Source organism: Theropithecus gelada, chromosome 16, assembly GCF_003255815.1.
Source record: "Theropithecus gelada isolate Dixy chromosome 16, Tgel_1.0, whole genome shotgun sequence".
NCBI classification, from domain to species: Eukaryota; Metazoa; Chordata; class Mammalia; order Primates; family Cercopithecidae; genus Theropithecus; species Theropithecus gelada.
In genome coordinates this window covers 11,106,601-11,124,427 of record NC_037684.1, presented here as the reverse complement: position 1 = coordinate 11,124,427, position 17,827 = coordinate 11,106,601, and the positions used below count along the sequence as shown (strand labels likewise).

At 48.6% G+C, this 17,827-nt stretch overlaps 1 long non-coding RNA gene across 1 annotated transcript in view; it reads right to left on the bottom strand.

Annotated features, from left to right (window-relative positions):
* Window positions 1-2,438: 2,438 nt before the first annotated feature.
* Window positions 2,439-17,827, bottom strand: part of LOC112609917 — a 30,347-nt gene continuing 14,958 nt past the window's right edge. The window contains exon 4 of the long non-coding RNA XR_003116250.1: window positions 2,439-2,976. This is a non-coding gene — a long non-coding RNA (uncharacterized LOC112609917). The remainder of the gene's footprint in view (window positions 2,977-17,827) is intronic.

The window sequence follows — 17,827 nt, the reverse complement described above, 5'->3', positions numbered from 1 at the left end:
GACTGTCTGAAACAAACAAAGCAATTTCAGGCCCTATCCTGTCAACTTTCTGATATCCTTTGCTCATATTTTTACTAAATTGTGGATATTTTTCACACTGAGCTGTGGAATTTTTTTTTTTTTTGGTCCATTAAAGAAATTAGCTCTTTGCCTGTGGTATGAGTTGCAAATATTTTCCCCCTAGTTTGTCATTGGTTTTTGGACTTTGCATATGGTGGTTTTTTTTTTTTTTAAATGCAGACTTGTAAAATGTGAAATAAAATTTAAAAGAAATTCTGCTCATGCACTTTGCCTCCTTATGGTGAAATGCTTGTTAGGATTGAAAGAGATAAAGGCCAGTGCAGTGGCTCACACCTGTAATCCCAGGACTTTGGGAGGCCAACGTGGGTGGATCATTTGAGGTCATGAGTTCGTGACCAGCCCGGCCAACATGGCGAAACTCTTCTACTAAAAATACAAAAATTAGCCAGGCATGGTGGCACGCTCCAGTAATCCCAGCTACTTGGGAGGCTGAGACATGAGAATCACTTGAACCTGGGAGGCAGAGGTTGCAGTGAGCCCAGATTGTGCCACTGCACTCCAGCCTGGGCAACAGAGTGAGACTCGTTCTCAGAAAGAAAGAAAGAAAGAAAGAAAGAAAGAAAGAAAGAAAGAAAGAAGAAAGAAAAAAGATATATATATTCCAACAACATAATCCTGGGTTCCATTAACAAAAGCACATGTTCTGGCCAGTCTCGGTGGCTCATACCTGTAATCCCAGCAATTTGGGAGGCTGAGGCGGGCAGATTTTCTGAGGTCAGGAGTTTGAGACCACTCTGGCCAACATGGTGAAACCTTGTCTCTACTAAAAATACAAAATTAGCTGGGCATAGTGATGCATGCCTATAGTCCCAGCTACTAGGGAGGCTGAGGCAGGATAATCGCTTGAACCCAGCAGGTGGAAGTTGTAGTGAGCCGAGATAGCGCCATTGCACTCCAGCCTGGGTGAGAAGAGTGAAACTCTGTCTCAGGTAAAACAAACAAACAAACAAACAAAAAACGCATTCTAGAAAAGGAAGGTGAGAGTCCTATCCTTTTCTGGTGCTCCATCTTAAGAGGGCTTTGGACAAAGGGGGGCAAACTCAGAGGAGGGTGACTGGGTTTTAAATCAGATCACATAAGGAATGGCCATAGAACTGGCATCTTTGAGCCTAGAACAGATCGCTGTCTATGACTATCATCTGAGGCAATGGGACTAGCCTCATGATACAAAACCGGTCCATATGGTAGAGATCCTGGGAAGCCAAGAGTCTGACAATAGAGCTCTTTTCAAGGCAGAGCTGCCTGAAGGTGGATTAGCCTATTTTGTGAGGAAGTAGTTCATCACCAGAGATGCACAAACCAGAACTGGATGACCACCTCCCAAAGATGCTAAGGGTTAGGCCACATCCCTTTCAAAACTCCTTTCAATCCTGAGACCTCATCATTCTACAAGAATACAAGGAATAGGCCGGGCATGGTGGCTCACCCTTGTAATCCCAGCACTTCAGGAAGCTGAGGTGGGCGGATCTCTAGGTCAGGAGTTCAAGACTAGCCTGGCCAAAATGGTGAAACCCTGTCTCTACTAAAAATACAAAAATTAGCGGGGCATGGTGGCAGGTGCCTGTAGTCCCAGCTACTCGGCAGGCTGAGGCAGGAGAATGGCGTGAACCCAGGAGGTGGAGGTTGCAGCGAGCCAAGATTGCACCACTGCACCCCAGCATGGTTCACAGAGCAAGACTCCATCTCAAAAAAAAAAAAAAAAGAATACAAGGAATATTAAAATTCCTAATTTCACAAATGAAGAAAAGGGGGAAACTGACATGCATTGAGCACCTACTTTTTCCTAGGCACTTCAGCATATGTGACTTGATTTTAAAGGATGAGAACCAGGAAGGTGGAGTAGTTCACCTAAGCCTGCACAGCAATGTAGAACTGGAACCCACATCCCCAGACTCCAACTCTAGAGCTCTCTCCACTGAACCTCCTGTCCCTGTTGAATAATTAAACATATGCTCATCGCATGTTTATTGCATACCTATTCTAAATGGACAGTAACGTGGACAAGAAAAGCACATTGTATGCAGGGTATTAGTAAAGTCACGGGGTCTGCTCTGCAGAAGGTCACTGCCTAGTGGGCAAATACAGATGCCATCTCTGCATTGCTTGATTTAATGTAAATTGTGTTCCCTGGAGTTGTGCAATGTGGTAACCCCAGATAGACTGATAAGGAAATATGAGGCAATTTGGCAAGTGTTGTAATGAAATCACACACAAAGTGCCATGGGAATGCAGAAGGCATGATTAATTCTACCAGGGAAGTGAATCCAGGAAAGCTACACAAAGGAGGTGACACCCGAGCAGGGCCTTGAAGGGTATGTAAAAAAAAAAAAAAACAAAGGGCAGAAGAGAATAATATGTATATTCACACCACAAACATTTATTGAGCAGTTCCAGGTTTCCAGGGATAGATGAGTAATTCACTGTTGATAGAGGAGACAGACAAATCACCAATAAATTGCCATAGCGTATAAGTGTAACCGTGAAAACGGACTTGCCAGGCAAAAGTGGTGATAGCTCCTTCTGGAATAAAGTGAGGCATCTGGGAAAGCTCCTGGAGAAGTGATATCTGAGATTTTAGGAACAGAAATAAATATTTTGCAGACTGATGATAAGGCAGTTGGGAGAAAGGGAAAAGCATTTTCACCAGAGGGAATGGCATGTGCAAAGTTTGTGACTCTTGAAAGATGATTCACTCTGTCTTCAGGTGCCCAAAGCAGAGCTGAAAGGCTTGAGTGGAAACTGTTGGCATGGTGGCAGCCAAGCAGGAGGTGGAACTGACAGGTGTTTGGGCAGGACCCACCAGGTTTCCAGATGAGTGGGGAAACGACATTGGTGTGCATCAGGATTTAGGAGGCTTAGCAACCTTCCCTTCAAAGCCAAGCCCCAGATTGAGAGCTGGAAGAGAAAAGTGTGAGCTGTAAATCACCAGCTCCTCCCGCTGTGCCCAGTACTACAGAGCTAGGAGTCTCCACCAGCTCTCCAGTCCCACCGCTGCGACCCTGGCTAATCCAGCCTCCTGGCCCATCTGACACACACTTCCACTTAACATTTTGTTAGTGACTCTATAAACGAGTTCTCCCTGACCTTCAATCCCTGGCTAATTGCTGGTTTCATGTACAAGACTAGCTTAATTTTACGTGATAATTACCTGAGAGTGGTAATACATATGGCATTGCATGTTCGAAATGTCAGGCCTGGAAATCTACCAAGTGGCCATAGTCAGGGGCAAAGGGAGGAGGCAGCCAGGGTCCACGAGGAGAGACAAAAAATGCGGACACCCAATACAGACAGAACTCCAGAGAAGCAGGGTCCTGGTCTACAGCAGGACTCAGAATCCTCGGCTGGCACAGTACACCCAGGGGCACAGACCAGAGGAGCGGCACGTGCTGCAGCCTCATGTGCACATGTGCCCATCTCTCGGAGAAACACCAGCCAGGTCACGGGCATGGCTCATACACACTCTCAGTCATCCTTTCAACACGCGCTCACTGAGCCCCTACTATGTGCCAGGCAGCGTACAGGCGATTGCACTAGTTTCAAACTCCCACCCCACCCAGGGAAAGTCGAAAGATGTGGAGGGTATGTTTGAGTTGTTACAATTATTTGGGGGATGCTACAGACACTGAATAAGCAAGGCCAGGAATGCTAAATGGCCCACACAGTCCCGTCCAATGAAGCATTGGCCTTCCTGTTGCTTGAGCCCAGGAGTTCAAGACCAGCCTGGGCAACATGGTGAGACTCCATTTCTACAAACAATAATAATAATAGTAAACCAATTAGCCAGGCATGGTGGTGTGCACCTGTAGTCCCAGCTACTCAGGAGGCTGAATCAGGAGGATCCCCTTGAGTTCAAGAGGTCAAGGCTGCAACGAGCTCTGTTCTTGCCACTGCACTCCAGCCTGGGCTACAGAGCGAGACCCTGTCTCAATTAAAAAAACAAAATGGCCTCCCCAAATACCTGTGGTGGCCCCACTGTGAAACGCTCTGTTGAAAACCATCACATCTAAGCCAGGACCCCAGCCCGGAAGAAACCAAGTGTGCTCTGCCCTATTGGAGATTACAACTGGGGAAGGAAGACAATGGCAAGGACTTGTGCTGCATGAGAGAGTAAAGGAAGGGTACCCAGGAACATGTGACAGGTGAACTGACAGAGTCCAGAGTTCAGAAAAGACCTCCCTTTAAAAGTGCTGGCTGGGCACAGTGGCTCAAGCCTATAATCCCCATACTTTGGGAGGCCAAGGGGGGTGGATCACGAGGTCAGGGAATTTGAGACCAGCCTGCCCAACATGGCAAAACCCTGTATCTACTAAAAATACAAAAAATTAGCTGGGCATGGTGGTGGGAGCCTGTAATCCCAGCTACTCAGGAGGCTGAGGCAGGAGAATCACTCGAACCCGGGAGGTGGAGGTTGCAGTGAGCCAAGACTTCACCACTGCACTCCAGCCTGGGTGACAAAAGAGAAACTCCATCTCAAAAAAAAAAAAAAGTGCCATTTCAGAACTAAGCTAGACACAAAAGGATTAACGTGGCAGAATTCCACTTCCATGAAGTACCAGAGGACTGAAATTCATGGAGAAAGAAGTAAAAAGTTGGTTGCCAGAAGGTGGGTAGGAAAGATAGGGACTTATTGCTTAATGGGTACAGCATTTCAATTTGGGATGATGAGAAAGCTCTGGAGATGGACATTGGTGATGGTTGCGTAACAATGTGAATGCACCTAACGCCACTGAACTGAACTCTTTAATATGGTGGAAAATGGTAAATTTTATGTTATGTGTATTCTACTACAATTTAAAAAAACAGTGTTTACAAATCTTAGTTGTGCGCCGCCGTCCCCTGTCAAAAAAGTGTCATTTCAGCTGCATTCTGAAGGAGGGGCAGGACACAACTCACCCATTCATTTGCTGCACGATAGTTGAACAGTACCTGTAAGGCACAAGTTTGGAAGAATTTCTGTCTTCTGCATCTCAAGTTGGATAAATAAAGCAAGGTCTCTGCCTCATGGTGCTTCAGTCCAGCTAGCAAGAGAAGCACGTCTCTCTGGTACACAGAAGAATGAATCCAGAGGGGGGCCAACACAATGCGGTAGAAACACACCGAGGAGAAAGGCAGTGCATCTGGAGGATGCAGGGAATGAAAGCTCTTTGGAGAAGTGGCCACGACATGATCTTGAGAGGTGGAGGCACTTGTATAGGCTGAGATGGGGGACAAGCCAGCCCAGAAACTGCCTCTTTCCTGGATGGCCCCTGTCCCCAAGGCCATTTGGGGCAAAGGAGCTATTTACTATAGGAAGTGAAGACCCATTTTTCTCCCAGCACCTTTGGTACCTAGAAGAGCACTTGGCAAGAAAATAAGTGAATATGAGTTGGTATCTGTTTGTGTCTGCACCACGTCGCACACCTGCAGAGGGACAGCTCAGGTTCATTTTTCCCTCATCACTCCAGGGGACAGGGCAAGGCAGAGAAGTTCTAGAGCCTTGTGGTGGTGGGGCAGGAGGGCATGGGCAAAGAAGGAGAAAGGGTGCTCCTGGTCTCCTGGGGGGACCCTTCTGTGGGAAGCCCATGTGCACACACACTCAGAGGCACACAGGTCACAGGATCAGGCAAGAGGCACAGTCCCCAGATGAAGGCAAATTCTAAAAACCCCTTTAGCCTCCTCACCCATGGAACTGTGGACTCCTAAGCTGTGTTGGAGTACATTACTTGCTTAATGAGATTTCAATTAACAAAAACAAATTAAAATCACTTTGGTAATTAAGCTGCTGTGAACCTCGCCAGTAGCTCTCCCTCAGACCTCGGATTTCCGTGGGGGAGGAGCTGGGAACGGGGGTCCACTTGGACTCAGGCAGCAGTGCTGCTGGGACCTAGGCAGGGCAGGGAGTTCCCGCCTTGGGGCTTCCACCCCGGGAGCCACAGCTTCCTCAAGCCAGAGGTGGGTGGAAGGGAGGGTGCAGGACACAGCAGGCAGCACGGGCTCTAAACTTCCATTCACATCAAAGCCCTGCCACTTGGTGGCTGTGTGACCTAGGGCATGTTAATTAGTCTGTCTGAGCCTCAGTTTCCTTGTCTGCAAAATGGGGTAATACTAGTAACGTACATCAATGGGTTGTGGGAAGATTAAAGGAATGAATGCATGAAAGAATTTAGAAGAGGGCCTGTCCCACAGCGGGGGATCTTAACTCACTTTACCCTGTGTGGTGGTATGGGGGGACTTTTCCAGCCTTTATGATTTGCCTGGTCCTGAACCCCAAACCCTTCCAGGGAAGCCCTATTTCTCTGAGTTAGGTCAATGAAGATCTACCCATAGAGGTTCCCTTGGAGGTGAGGTTTCTGCAAGTTCTGTCCCACCCAGGCCCCCATCCCTTTTCATCAGCGCCAGCAGCTCAAATCTGGGAGCTATAACACTCAAGTCTCTTCAAGAACAAACACTCCTGTCTCTGGGTCACAAAATCACCCCCATTCTCCCACATGAGAGGCCGCGAGGGTTAAGTAGTGCTGATGTCACTGGCCCCATTCCACAGATGAGTAAAAGGACTTAATGACTTACCTGGTGGCTCAAAGAGAGAAGCAGTGGCCCAGGGCTGGCTGGAATCCGAGGAGCCCACATTCTCATCCAGTGCTAACGGAACTGTAAACAAGTTCAGCCTTTCTGGAGGGTGCAATGCTAAGTGTATAATAAATTGAAATGATTAAGGTTTTAGATGATTTTTTTGTTCTTAAAAATTTGTAACATTTACACTTTTGAAGTTATTTATTTATTTTTATTTTATTTTATTTATTTATTTTTTGAGACGGAGCAATCTCGGCTCACTGCAAGCTCCATCTCCCGGGTTCATGCCATTCTCCTGCCTCAGCCTCCTGAGTAGCTGGGACTACAGGCGCCCACCACCGCGCCTGGCTAATTTTTTTGTATTTTTTAGTAGAGACGAGGTTTCACCCAGGTCTCAATCTCCTGACCTTGTGATCCACCCGCCTCGGCCTCCCAAAGTGCTGGGATTACAGGCATGAGCCACCATGCCCGGCCGCTTTTGAAGTTGTTAAAGCAAAAACTACATTAAGCCTTTGGGGATAGCTGTATGTGTGTGTGTGTGTGTGTGTGTGTGTGTGTGTGTGTGTGTATGCTTTACATATAACATGTTTTATTTATAGATATTTATATATATACAAACTCATACACACACACATCCCAAATGCCAAATGTCATTTTTCTTTGTGGTGGTAGAAATTACAGATGGTTTTTGTTTTATATGTTCATTCATTCATTTGTGCAACAAATATTTTTATTTTTATTTATTTTTAATTTTGTGAAGACATGGTCTCACTGTTGCCCAAGCTGGAGTGCAGTGACATGATCTCAGTTCACTGCAGCCTTGACCTCCCAGGCTCAAGTGATCCTCCCACCTCAGCCTCCCGAGTAGCTGGAACCACAAGTATGCACCACTGCACCCAGTTGATTTTTTTTTTTTTTTTTTTTTTTTTTTTTGAGACGGAGTCTCGCTCTGTCGCCCAGACTGGAGTGCAGTGGCCGGATCTCAGCTCACTGCAAGCTCCGCCTCCCGGGTTTGCGCCATTCTCCTGCCTCAGCCTCCCGAGAAGCTGGGACTACAGGCTCCCGCCACCTCGCCCGGCTAGTTTTTTGTATTTTTTTTTAGTAGAGACGGGGTTTCACCGCGTTAGCCAGGATGGTCTCGATCTCCTGACCTCGTGATCCGCCCGTCTCGGCCTCCCAAAGTGCTGGGATTACAGGCTTGAGCCACCGCGCCCGGCCTGATTTTTTATTTTTTATAGAGACAAGGTCTCTCTATGTCGTCCAGGCTGGTCTTGAGCTCCTGGACACAAGCAATCCTACCGCCTCGGCCTCCCAAAGTGCTCAGATTACAGGCATGAACCACTGCACCTAGTATATAAGTATTTTTAGTGTCTGTGAAATAGCACAATGAACAAGACAGACTTAAATCCTGTCTTCGGGAAACTCACAGCCTGTTGATGAAGATGGACATTGAACACAAAACAACAAGGTGAATGTTATAGAAGAGGAAGGGTGGGGCCTCAGAAGCCCATTACAGAAGGAAGCCATGGAGAGGGTCAGGTCTGCAATAAGCATTTATTTCTTTTGTAATTAGACTAAAATAAAACAATGTATACATTTTTTAAATGAATCCCAAGGGTCCCATAACCAGTTAGTAACAGAACTGAAAGTGGAAACTAAAAGCCTTCTGGCTCCCAGGCAAGTGATTTTTTTTTTTTTTAACTGACACCCATACCCTGGGAAGTTTGAACAGCATCCTAGTCTTCAGTAAAAAATATCTCAAACTCTCAAAGGAGATGTCTGACGGAGGTGGTCCTATCATCTATGCACCTCGTGTCAGATGGAGGAGATATATCCCCATTCATACATCCATGTCAGATGGAGGAGGTTTTGGGTACACACACACACACACACACACACACATACACACTCCTCTGACTCCTCCTGGCATGCCCTCCTTCATCTGTGTGGCCTTTCTGAGTGATGAGAGATGTCACTGGGATCCAGAAAGGGTCACTCCCGTTGGCCACACACATACACTCCATGCCAGATGGTACTGGGTCAATGGGCAGTGGGCATCTCACCACCCCTCATCTCTGGAGGAGGAGTCCCAAACATTCCTTGCTCTCAGTGGCCCCAGTCTCCCCACCGGCTGACCTCCAGTCCTGTTTCAACCCACCCTGGCCTTGTCTGCCATCTGGGGGCCAGGCAAAAGGGAGAACATCTCAGCACCCAGAACCTCCCACCATCTGCTCCTTCACACTCCCTGAGAAGTGCTAATCTCGCCAGGCTCTTTCCCGGCAGACCCCTTTGCCCTGGGGAAGGTGAGGGTGGTGCCATCCTCTAAGTGCCCAGCTTGGGTGAGGGCTGCTGGAGCCATGATGCCCTCCACTGGGAGATACCACCTGACTCCATGCGCTGTCCTCTCCTCCCCTCAGACTTCATGTATCATATTTTGTGCTGACTTCAGACAATCAAGGGAGGAGGACACAGAGTTGTACTTTCCAAGTAGCTGGCAACCCTTAATCAATGTTAATTGGCTCTAATTAGCATATGTTAATTAATGATATTTACCACAAATTAAAGGTATGAGTGCTCCCAGAGGGTTTCCTGTTCATCCAATTAGTGCCAATTAGTTGCAATTAACACGTGTAAATGAGATTCCATTGAACCCAAAACAAACAGCACAGAATCTCTCAGATTCCCCCTTGCACCTTTTCAATCAGCCAGAGGAGGAGGTGGAGTGTGGAAGGTGAGGGAGAGACAGGAGAGAGAGAGAGAGGCCCCCCCAGGCTGATATCTTGCAGCAAACTGACCCTCACACCCACCCGGATTGAGAGCAGGCAGAGCCACACTGGGCAGAGCAAGCCCCTGAGCATGGTCTGCTGCCCCTGGCACTCCCTAGGGAGGGCTCCCTAAGGACGCTGGCCTTGAGATGCTCTTTAGAGCTGAGGGCCATCCCTTGGACATCTCTGAACCTGCCAGGGCTTAACCCAGTGCATGGCACATAGTGGGTGCTCAGTAAAAATAAAATTGTGGGCCAGGCATGGTGGCTTATGCCTGTAATCCCAGCACTTTGGGAGGCCAAGGTGGGCGGATCACCTGAGGTCAAGAGTTCAAGACCAGCCTGGCCAACATTGTGAAATCCTGTCTCTACTATAAATACAAAAATTAACCAGGCGTGGTGGTGCGTGCCTGTGATCCCAGCTACTCTGGGGGCTGAAGCAGGAGAATGGCTTGAACCTGGGAGGGGGAGGTTGCAGTGTGCCAAGATCATGCCACTGTACTCCAGCCTGGGCGATAGAGTGAGACTCTGTCTCAAAATAAATAAATAAATAGGCTGAATTAAAAGTTGGTTTTCTTGCATCAAGGTCCAATATCTTTAAATGTATAAAATCAAAATGTATAAAATAAATAAAATTATATAAAATATATATATAATATATAAAATATATAAAATTAAAGGCCGTAATTTTTTTTTAAGCATGCAATGTTCTCTTCTCCATAAGGTCTTCCCAAAGGGGCGTATCAAGGGGCAAAGTAGGATATGCCACTATGACGTAATTTTTTGGAGAGAAGTCTCTCTCTTGTCCCCCAGGTTTGAGTGCAATGGCTTGATCTTGGCTCACTGCGACCTCCGCCTCCCAGGTTCAAACGATTCTCCTGCCTCTGCCTCCCAAGTAGCTGGATTAAGGCGCCTGCCACCACGCCTGGCTAATTTTTGTATTTTTTAGTAGAGACAGGGTTTCACCATGTTGGCCAGGCTGGTCTCAAACTCCTGACCTCAGGTGATCTGGCTGTCTTGGCCTCCCAAAGTGCTGGGATTACAGGCGTGAGCCACCGCACCCAGCCTATGATGTAATTTTAATATAATCTATATATGTCCACAGAGATTTTACTTCACTGTTAATGTTATTTCTTTTTTACTCAATTACTCTCTGAGGCCCAAACCTCTGTCATGGCTAGAGAAACCGCTACCATGAACAGTCAACTGCTACCCGCAACCAGCCCAGCGGCTCACACATGAATCCCAGTTCCGTGGCTCACACCCGTAATCCCAGCACTTTGGGAGGCCCATTCAGGAGAATCACTTGAAGCCAGGAGATCGAGACTAGCCTGGACAATGTAGCAAGACCCCATCTCTATCTTTAAAAAAAATGCCACCTCAAACTATCCACCACACAGAACCCTCTATAAAACCGTGATGTAAGATATAACTCCCAATAACTTTTTTATTCCTAGCTCACTTTTGCTACACCAAACTTTTCCATTAATGTTGATATTTATTATTTTATTTTAGAGACGGAGTCTCTCTCTGTCATGCCCAGGCTGGAGTGCAGTGGCGTGATCTTGGCTCACTGCAACCTCCCCCTCCCAGGTTCGAGTGATTCTCCCACCTCAGTCTCCCAAGTAACTGGGATTACAGGTGCCCGCCACCACGTCCGGCTTTTTGTATTTTTAATAGAGACGGGGTTTCACCATATTGGCCAGGCTGGTCTTGAACTCCCGACCTCAGGTGATCCGCCAGCCTCAGCCTCCCAAAGAGCTGGGATTACAAGTGTGAGCCACCGTGCCCAGCCAGTATGTACTATTTTAAAATACTGACTGTTGACAGTGTCAGGTGCTGCTTCAGGGGCTGGGGATTCAGGAGGGAACAAATTGTCTATGAATCCCAGCCCTCGTGTAGCTCACATTCCACCGTGTACTATTACCTCCCAGCTTGGGATTCAGATGTATCTGGAGTCAGAGTGACTTGGGTTCATATCCCAGTGCTTCCTCTCAGCAGCTGTAGGGTAGGGTTATTTAATCTGACTGGGCCTCAGTTTATTTATCTGTAACATGGGTATGCTGATACCTATCTCAGAGGAATATTATTGGGAGGATTAAGCTCCTTCCCTTGTCCCATTCCCTGGTGAGGCAGAGTTTGGAGTTAAGCCACAAGGAAGGTAGAAAAGAGGGAGGTAAAAGCCAGAAGCTCACTCTGGGCCCGCAAACGAATGTCTGATTAAGTCCTCCTCTCGATGTCTGGGTTGGCTATCCAGGCTGGCCACGACAGTCCCTCCTACCTGTGCGGCACTTCACAGTTTACAATGCTATTGCACGACTAGCCTCCCAGCAAATTCTCATCACCCACACACTAGGTTAGGAAAGTGGGTCAAGGAGGAAGCTGGTCTAGAAAGGGGGAGTGTTTCTACTATAAACACACATGCACACATATGTTTATTGCAGCCCTGTTCACAAGAGCAAAGACCTGGAACCAACCCAAATGCCCATCGGTGATAGACTGGATAAAGAAAATAAAGAAAATGTGGCACATATACACCATGGAATACTACGCAGCCATAAAAAAAAAAAAAAAAAAAAAAAAAAAAAAAAAGTTCATGTCGTTTGCAGGGACATGAATGAAGCTGGAAACCATCATTCTCAGCAAACTAACACAGGAACAGAAAACCAAACACCGCATGTTCTCACTCATAAATGGAAGTTGAACAATGGGAACAGAGGGACACAGGGAGGGGAACATCACACACCAGGGCCTGTCGGGGGCTAGGGAGCCAGGGGAAGGATGGCATTAGGAGAAATACCTAATGTAGATGACGGGTTGATGGGTGCAGCAAACTACCATGGCACATGTATAGCTATGTAACAAACCTGCACATTCTGCACATGTATCCCAGAACTTAAAGTACACTAAATAATAATAATAATAATAATAATAATAATGAGAAAAAAGAAAGCGGGAGTGCTCCCTGAATCATGCAGGGCTAAAGCCCAGACCTCTGGCTCCTCCCGGCATGCCCTCCTTCATCCATGTGGCCTTTCTGGGTGATGAGAGATGTCACTGGGATCCAGAAAGGGTCACTCCAACTGGCCAGAAGCAGGGATTGGCCCACTTATGCCAAGACTGAAGGTGGGTCTTTGCATATCGAGGCACCAGGTTCCCTTCAGCTGGAGCAAGATTGTCTCCAGGTCAGAGGCCACAGCACCCATAGCTCTTGTGTCCCCTCCTTTGCCATCTCAACACTGCTCCCACTCTGGGATGCTCACGCAGGGTGTTTGATCATTTCAGAGTGCCTCAGCATCCCCTTCCACAAAGCAAGGGGGTATGCTGAGATGGCCCTAAAACCCTTTCGACCTGATGTTCTAGGATTTTGGAGGTCCTCTGCAGAGCACTGGCCACACTTCTCCACTGATAGGCAACCATAGAAAGCCTTGGTTTTCCTCCTGCTTGGGGGCTCTGTCCCATCTGTGATGGCCTAACGGGTCCTGCTCACCCTCAGACCTTTCTCACTGATTCAGTGTCATCTTCCACCCCCACCCCAACCTTCCCTGGGATAATGATGAACCACCAGACACGGTCCCCAAGAGGCCCAGCCTCGGAAAAAGTTCTCCATCACACTGATCAAAGTTGATTTGGAGGCTGGGGGAGGACGGGAGCCAATGGCGTTTAGTAAGAAGAGCTCAAGTGGGCTATCTTCAGGGAGGGGCATGTGGCTGCAGAATGCATGTCTGTCCTGAGGACTCTTGGGGCTCGCTGTTTCTTCCCTACCACTGCACCCCACCCCAGGGCCAGCAGGGCATGTGGGAGGGAGTCTGGAAGCAAGTGAAAAGAGCGCTCTGCTGAGTGCTCTTCCTCCCAGCAAAAACAAAACTACCAGGGTTAGATGCCTCCCTGGGCCAGGCATAGTGCTAGGCCATTGACTTGCGTGATTTCCATTTAAAGGGGGGGGCATTTGCTCCATTTTTATCTCTAAGTGCTGTGGGCATCTTGGGCTGGGCCTGGTCAACTTTGGGAGTGATGATCAGCCAATTCTGGCCATGGAGCAGGAAGGTTGCAGCACATGGTGAGGAAAATGCTTCCCACTGTGTCCCACCAATCAGCACACACATGCACATGTGCACACACACACACGCGCGCACACACACACACGCGCGCACACACACACACGCACACACACAGACACACTCATCCCTCTCCTCTCTCTTGGCCAGGTGGATGCTGGCTCCATCAGCTAGATCCAGGGAGAGGAGGCTACCACTAAGAAGGCCACAGGTAAAAAGCTAAAGGAATCAGAGATATGGGTGGGGCAAATTCTCAGCTTTCAATGACAAGAACATTGCCTCCAAACCAGCAATTCTGGGTGCCCATGAAACTCGAGGACGGAGAAAAGGGACGCTGGCGAAGTGTCTGCTTTTTATCCCACTAATGCCTCTTGAGAAGTGATGTCTCTCTAAAGCCAAAGTTCCTGAGATGAGGTTTAACATGGCCACTTTGGAAGGAAGAAAAAAAAAAACCCTCGGCTCCAGGAATGTAACAACAGAAAATAATTAAGGTCTAATAAGGTCAGTGTTCCACCTTAACACCTTTTCAGTTCCAGTTAAAACCTCTACTAATTTGCCAAGAAAAACCAGCCTCACTTGAGTCTTATTATTTGAATCACGTCCTGTCTCTTAATTTAAACGAGACTCACATAAGGATTTTTTTTTTTTATTTTAAATTACAATGCCGACTTTCTTCCAGTTGATTACGGTATATGACTCTCTGTTGGAAGGCCATTATTTTTTGCTATGATTTACAAAGCATTTAAAGCGAAATCAATGTAATAAATATCGAAGTATTGTAATAGATAATTCCATATATTTAACTGGAGACACAGCACAGCCCTGGCTCAGGCAGTCAGGAGATGAGCAGGGTGAAGACGGAGTTGGGGAGACACCTGGTATCCACTCTTTCCTTTTCTCCCCTTTTCTTTTCTCTGTATGCATTTAGCCAGGATTCACCCAGCCCTCCCTAAGATTCTGCACACTGGACTTGGGACTGTGGGGAGTCATGGATGCTCAAGATGCATCCTCCAGGGGCCATGGACTGTTCGAAGAAATTCCTCTGCAACAACCGGCTCATGAATATTGGAGGCCACCGTGGGCAGGAGGCCACACTAGCACCCTCTAAGGAGCTGTGATGAGAGAAGATTTCTCATCACAGTGGAGGAGTGATCTGGGTGGGGGGCAGGTCAGGAAAGGCTTTTGCTAGCATCTCCGCCTTTCTTCTCTCTGCTCCTCCCCTCCCTTGTTAACTTCTCCTTTCCCTCCTCTTCCCCTCCTCTGCCTTCCTCTCATTCCTGTGTCTTCCCTCCCTGGACTGAGCTGGCTCTAGGCCTCTGGTGGCAACCGGCACACACTGGCCTCTGACTGGACAAGCTCAGCTCAGGAAGATCAGCCAGTATTTGCAGCTGTGAAAGCCACTGAGGCGAAGTGTGAAGGTGGATAGGGTGCCCAGCCTCATCTGCCCTCTCAAGTGCGTGACCTTGTGTTCACCCCCAGTGACAGAGCCCACAGCAGTGTTTGCAGGGCCGGTCACTTTGAGCCTGCCTGCCCCGGGGTGGGGAGCAAATTTGAAGCTGCCCTCCTTCCTGTGCACCGCCATCTCAAAAAGGACCCAAAAGCAGGTTCCTTTCCAGCTAGCTCCTGACCTGCCACCCATGAGGAGCACCCCCAGCCCTGCCACTTCTTCCTGGCCTCAGGGCCATTGTGTGTGGGCCACACATCTGCTCCCAGGTGGGCTCTGCTCCCAGGTTCCTGGCTGGAATCACAAACTCGTGCCCACCAGTGAGGGGGCCACACATGGGCCACCAGCCTATGGGTGGGTCCAGATAACACAACTCCACGGCAGGTCATGTGCTCTGTCTGCAGAGCTATTCGAGTGCCGTGGAGATCTTAATAAGGGCTTTGTGGACACAGTGCTGCAGCTTGTGATGGGGCGTGGATAGCACACTTTTAGCAGATCCTAGAGAAGGAAGATGTATGGTCCCTTGCCGTACCACCCCAAGCCTGAACCCAAGCCCCAAGTCCCTCGGTCTGAACAGATTTCACCATAAATCCCAGGAGGGGACGCGCAGAGGGAAAGGGAGCAGAGAAAAGAGATTTACAGCAAACTTGCTTCCTGACACCTCTTTGGCCCATCCCATAAAATAACAATATCACCAGATAAATCATATAGAGTCTCAGGGGACCTTCCCCTTGTCTTTGTGGGGTCTTTCAGGGGAAATGAGGGGACATGGTCAGGTCCACCCAGCTGCGTTCTCCCTGGCAATATCAGTTCCAGCTGCCATGAGGACATCTCAGATTTAATCCCTGGGCTATGTATGTGGTGGTGGGGTAGGAATGAGGTAGGGAAGAAGAGTGTTGCCTATGGACACCCAAGAGACAGCATGGCATAAGAGATTCAGCATGAACTTTGAGCAAATCCCAGCTCAAATTCCTAGCTGTGTGACCTCAGACAAGTTACTTAACCTCTCTGGGCCTTGATTTATTTCTCTGTAAATGCAGGGCATGGAATATCTACATGACAGGATACGTGTGAGGAGTTATTGAGAATAATGTATGCCAAAGCTGGCGTATCATAGGTACTTAAAATATGGGAACTATCGTAGCCACAAATGTTTTCTCTCATCTAGGATAAAAAATGCTGTGGCTGTGTTCCCAGCAGAAGGAATCGAATGCCGAGCCCTCTGCAGAGACACCACACTCCCTTGTCTTCTCTGGCTATTGTCTCAGCCTTGGTCTTCGAGCTTAGAAAGGCAGAGCTCACAATTAACTCACAATGTCACTGTAAGCAAGTTTCTTCCCTCGCCAGGCCTGTTTCACATTTATAAAATGAGGAGGTGGAAAGTACTTGGTCTTTAAGGCCCAGTCCATTGTAAGATAAAATCTCAAATCAGGAGAAATTTCTAACCGTAACCAAAGAGATCAGGCAGGACCCAGACGCTGCAGGCAGTGAGGCCAGCTGAGACTGGCATGGTTAACGCAGCCTGGGGCATACGCTGTCGCCATCCTAGGAAGGGACTGTAGGGCTCCATTCAGCCGGTCCCACAACTCTGACCACTCCAAGTGAGAGATTCCTCTGCCTGCAGCCTGCGTGGCTGTGGACACGGTCTGTGGCATTGCACTGAGGGACATTCGTTCAGAGGGAGGACTGTGTTTCCAGAGCTGGGAGCTGGGTGGGTGAGACTCCATCCAGGCTCATGCATCGTACCTGGAGCAACCTCGTACTTCCCTTCCCGCCTGTGCGGTCTCCTCCTCCCACCAGTCCTCCCCAACCCTGTTTTTCCCCTCCCTTCAGCATCTTCAGCTATTAAGGATGATGGCTTTGGGCTTGGGCTCCAGCCTTCCAGTCTCTGCCCTCTCTCTCTCTCTCTTCGTCCTTCCTTCTTTCCTTTCTCCTCCTGCTTTTCCATCTTCTCCTTGTACTTCATTTCCTCCTCTCTTTCCTTCCTTCTCCGGTTCCTCCCTTTTCCTCCTTCACTGTTTGATTTTTTGGTCTCTCTGATTTTTTCTTCCTCTTCTCCATTCTTCATTTATTTCTTTTCATCCTCCTCCCGGTCCTTCTTTCTGCTTTGTCACCTCCTTCGTTTTCTTCTCCCTCTGACCAACTCAGGGGAACCGAGGTGGGCCTATCTGGAGGGAGTGAGTGAGTGTGTTGGGGAGTGAGGGTGGAGGGCTGGAGCGGGTCAGTGATCTGGCCTGAGCCTCTCTAGTATCGCTCCAGCCTCAGCCGCGGGAGGATCAGGAGTTCACCCGCAGGGCAGCTGTCAGCGGCTCAGTGGATGGATGAGTGAAAGTGTAGGGGGTGGGGAGGTGAAGTTGCTGGGGAGGGGGCCCTCTTTAAATAAAAACGAAAGGAGCTTGGTAGATGAAGTGACAGAGACTGTTTCATAATAAGTCCCGCCCAAGGCACCTCTGCCAGGGGACCCAGCCCTCCTGTCCACCTCCCTCCAATCCTGTGCCCTGTCTCCATCCCCAAAGTTTCTTTCAGCACAGAGCCTGTTTGTTTCTCTGATCGTTTGGGCAGGCTAGAGAGCAGGCAATCCCCCACACTCAACTCCCGAGAAGGCCCCCCCGCTCCCCGCAGCCTTCCCCATCTCCCACTGTGGGGTGGCTGGGATTGGAACCCTGGGCAACCTGCTCACAGAGTGATGTCTGGGCAGATTAGCACCCCAAAGCTGGCAGGCCTATTAGGAGGCCTTTGTGGGGGAGGGGGCCGGGGGAGGCAAAAGGGATTTTCCATTCTCTGAGCAACTGGATTACACAGTCAGGGGATCAGGGAAGAACTGCTACTTAAGCTGCCTCTGCCCTGGCTCTCCGCTTCTCACGGGCTCAGCAGGGATCTTACCAAGCCCTGCCTTGCCTGCTTTTGAAGAATCTTTATGTAACTTGAGTC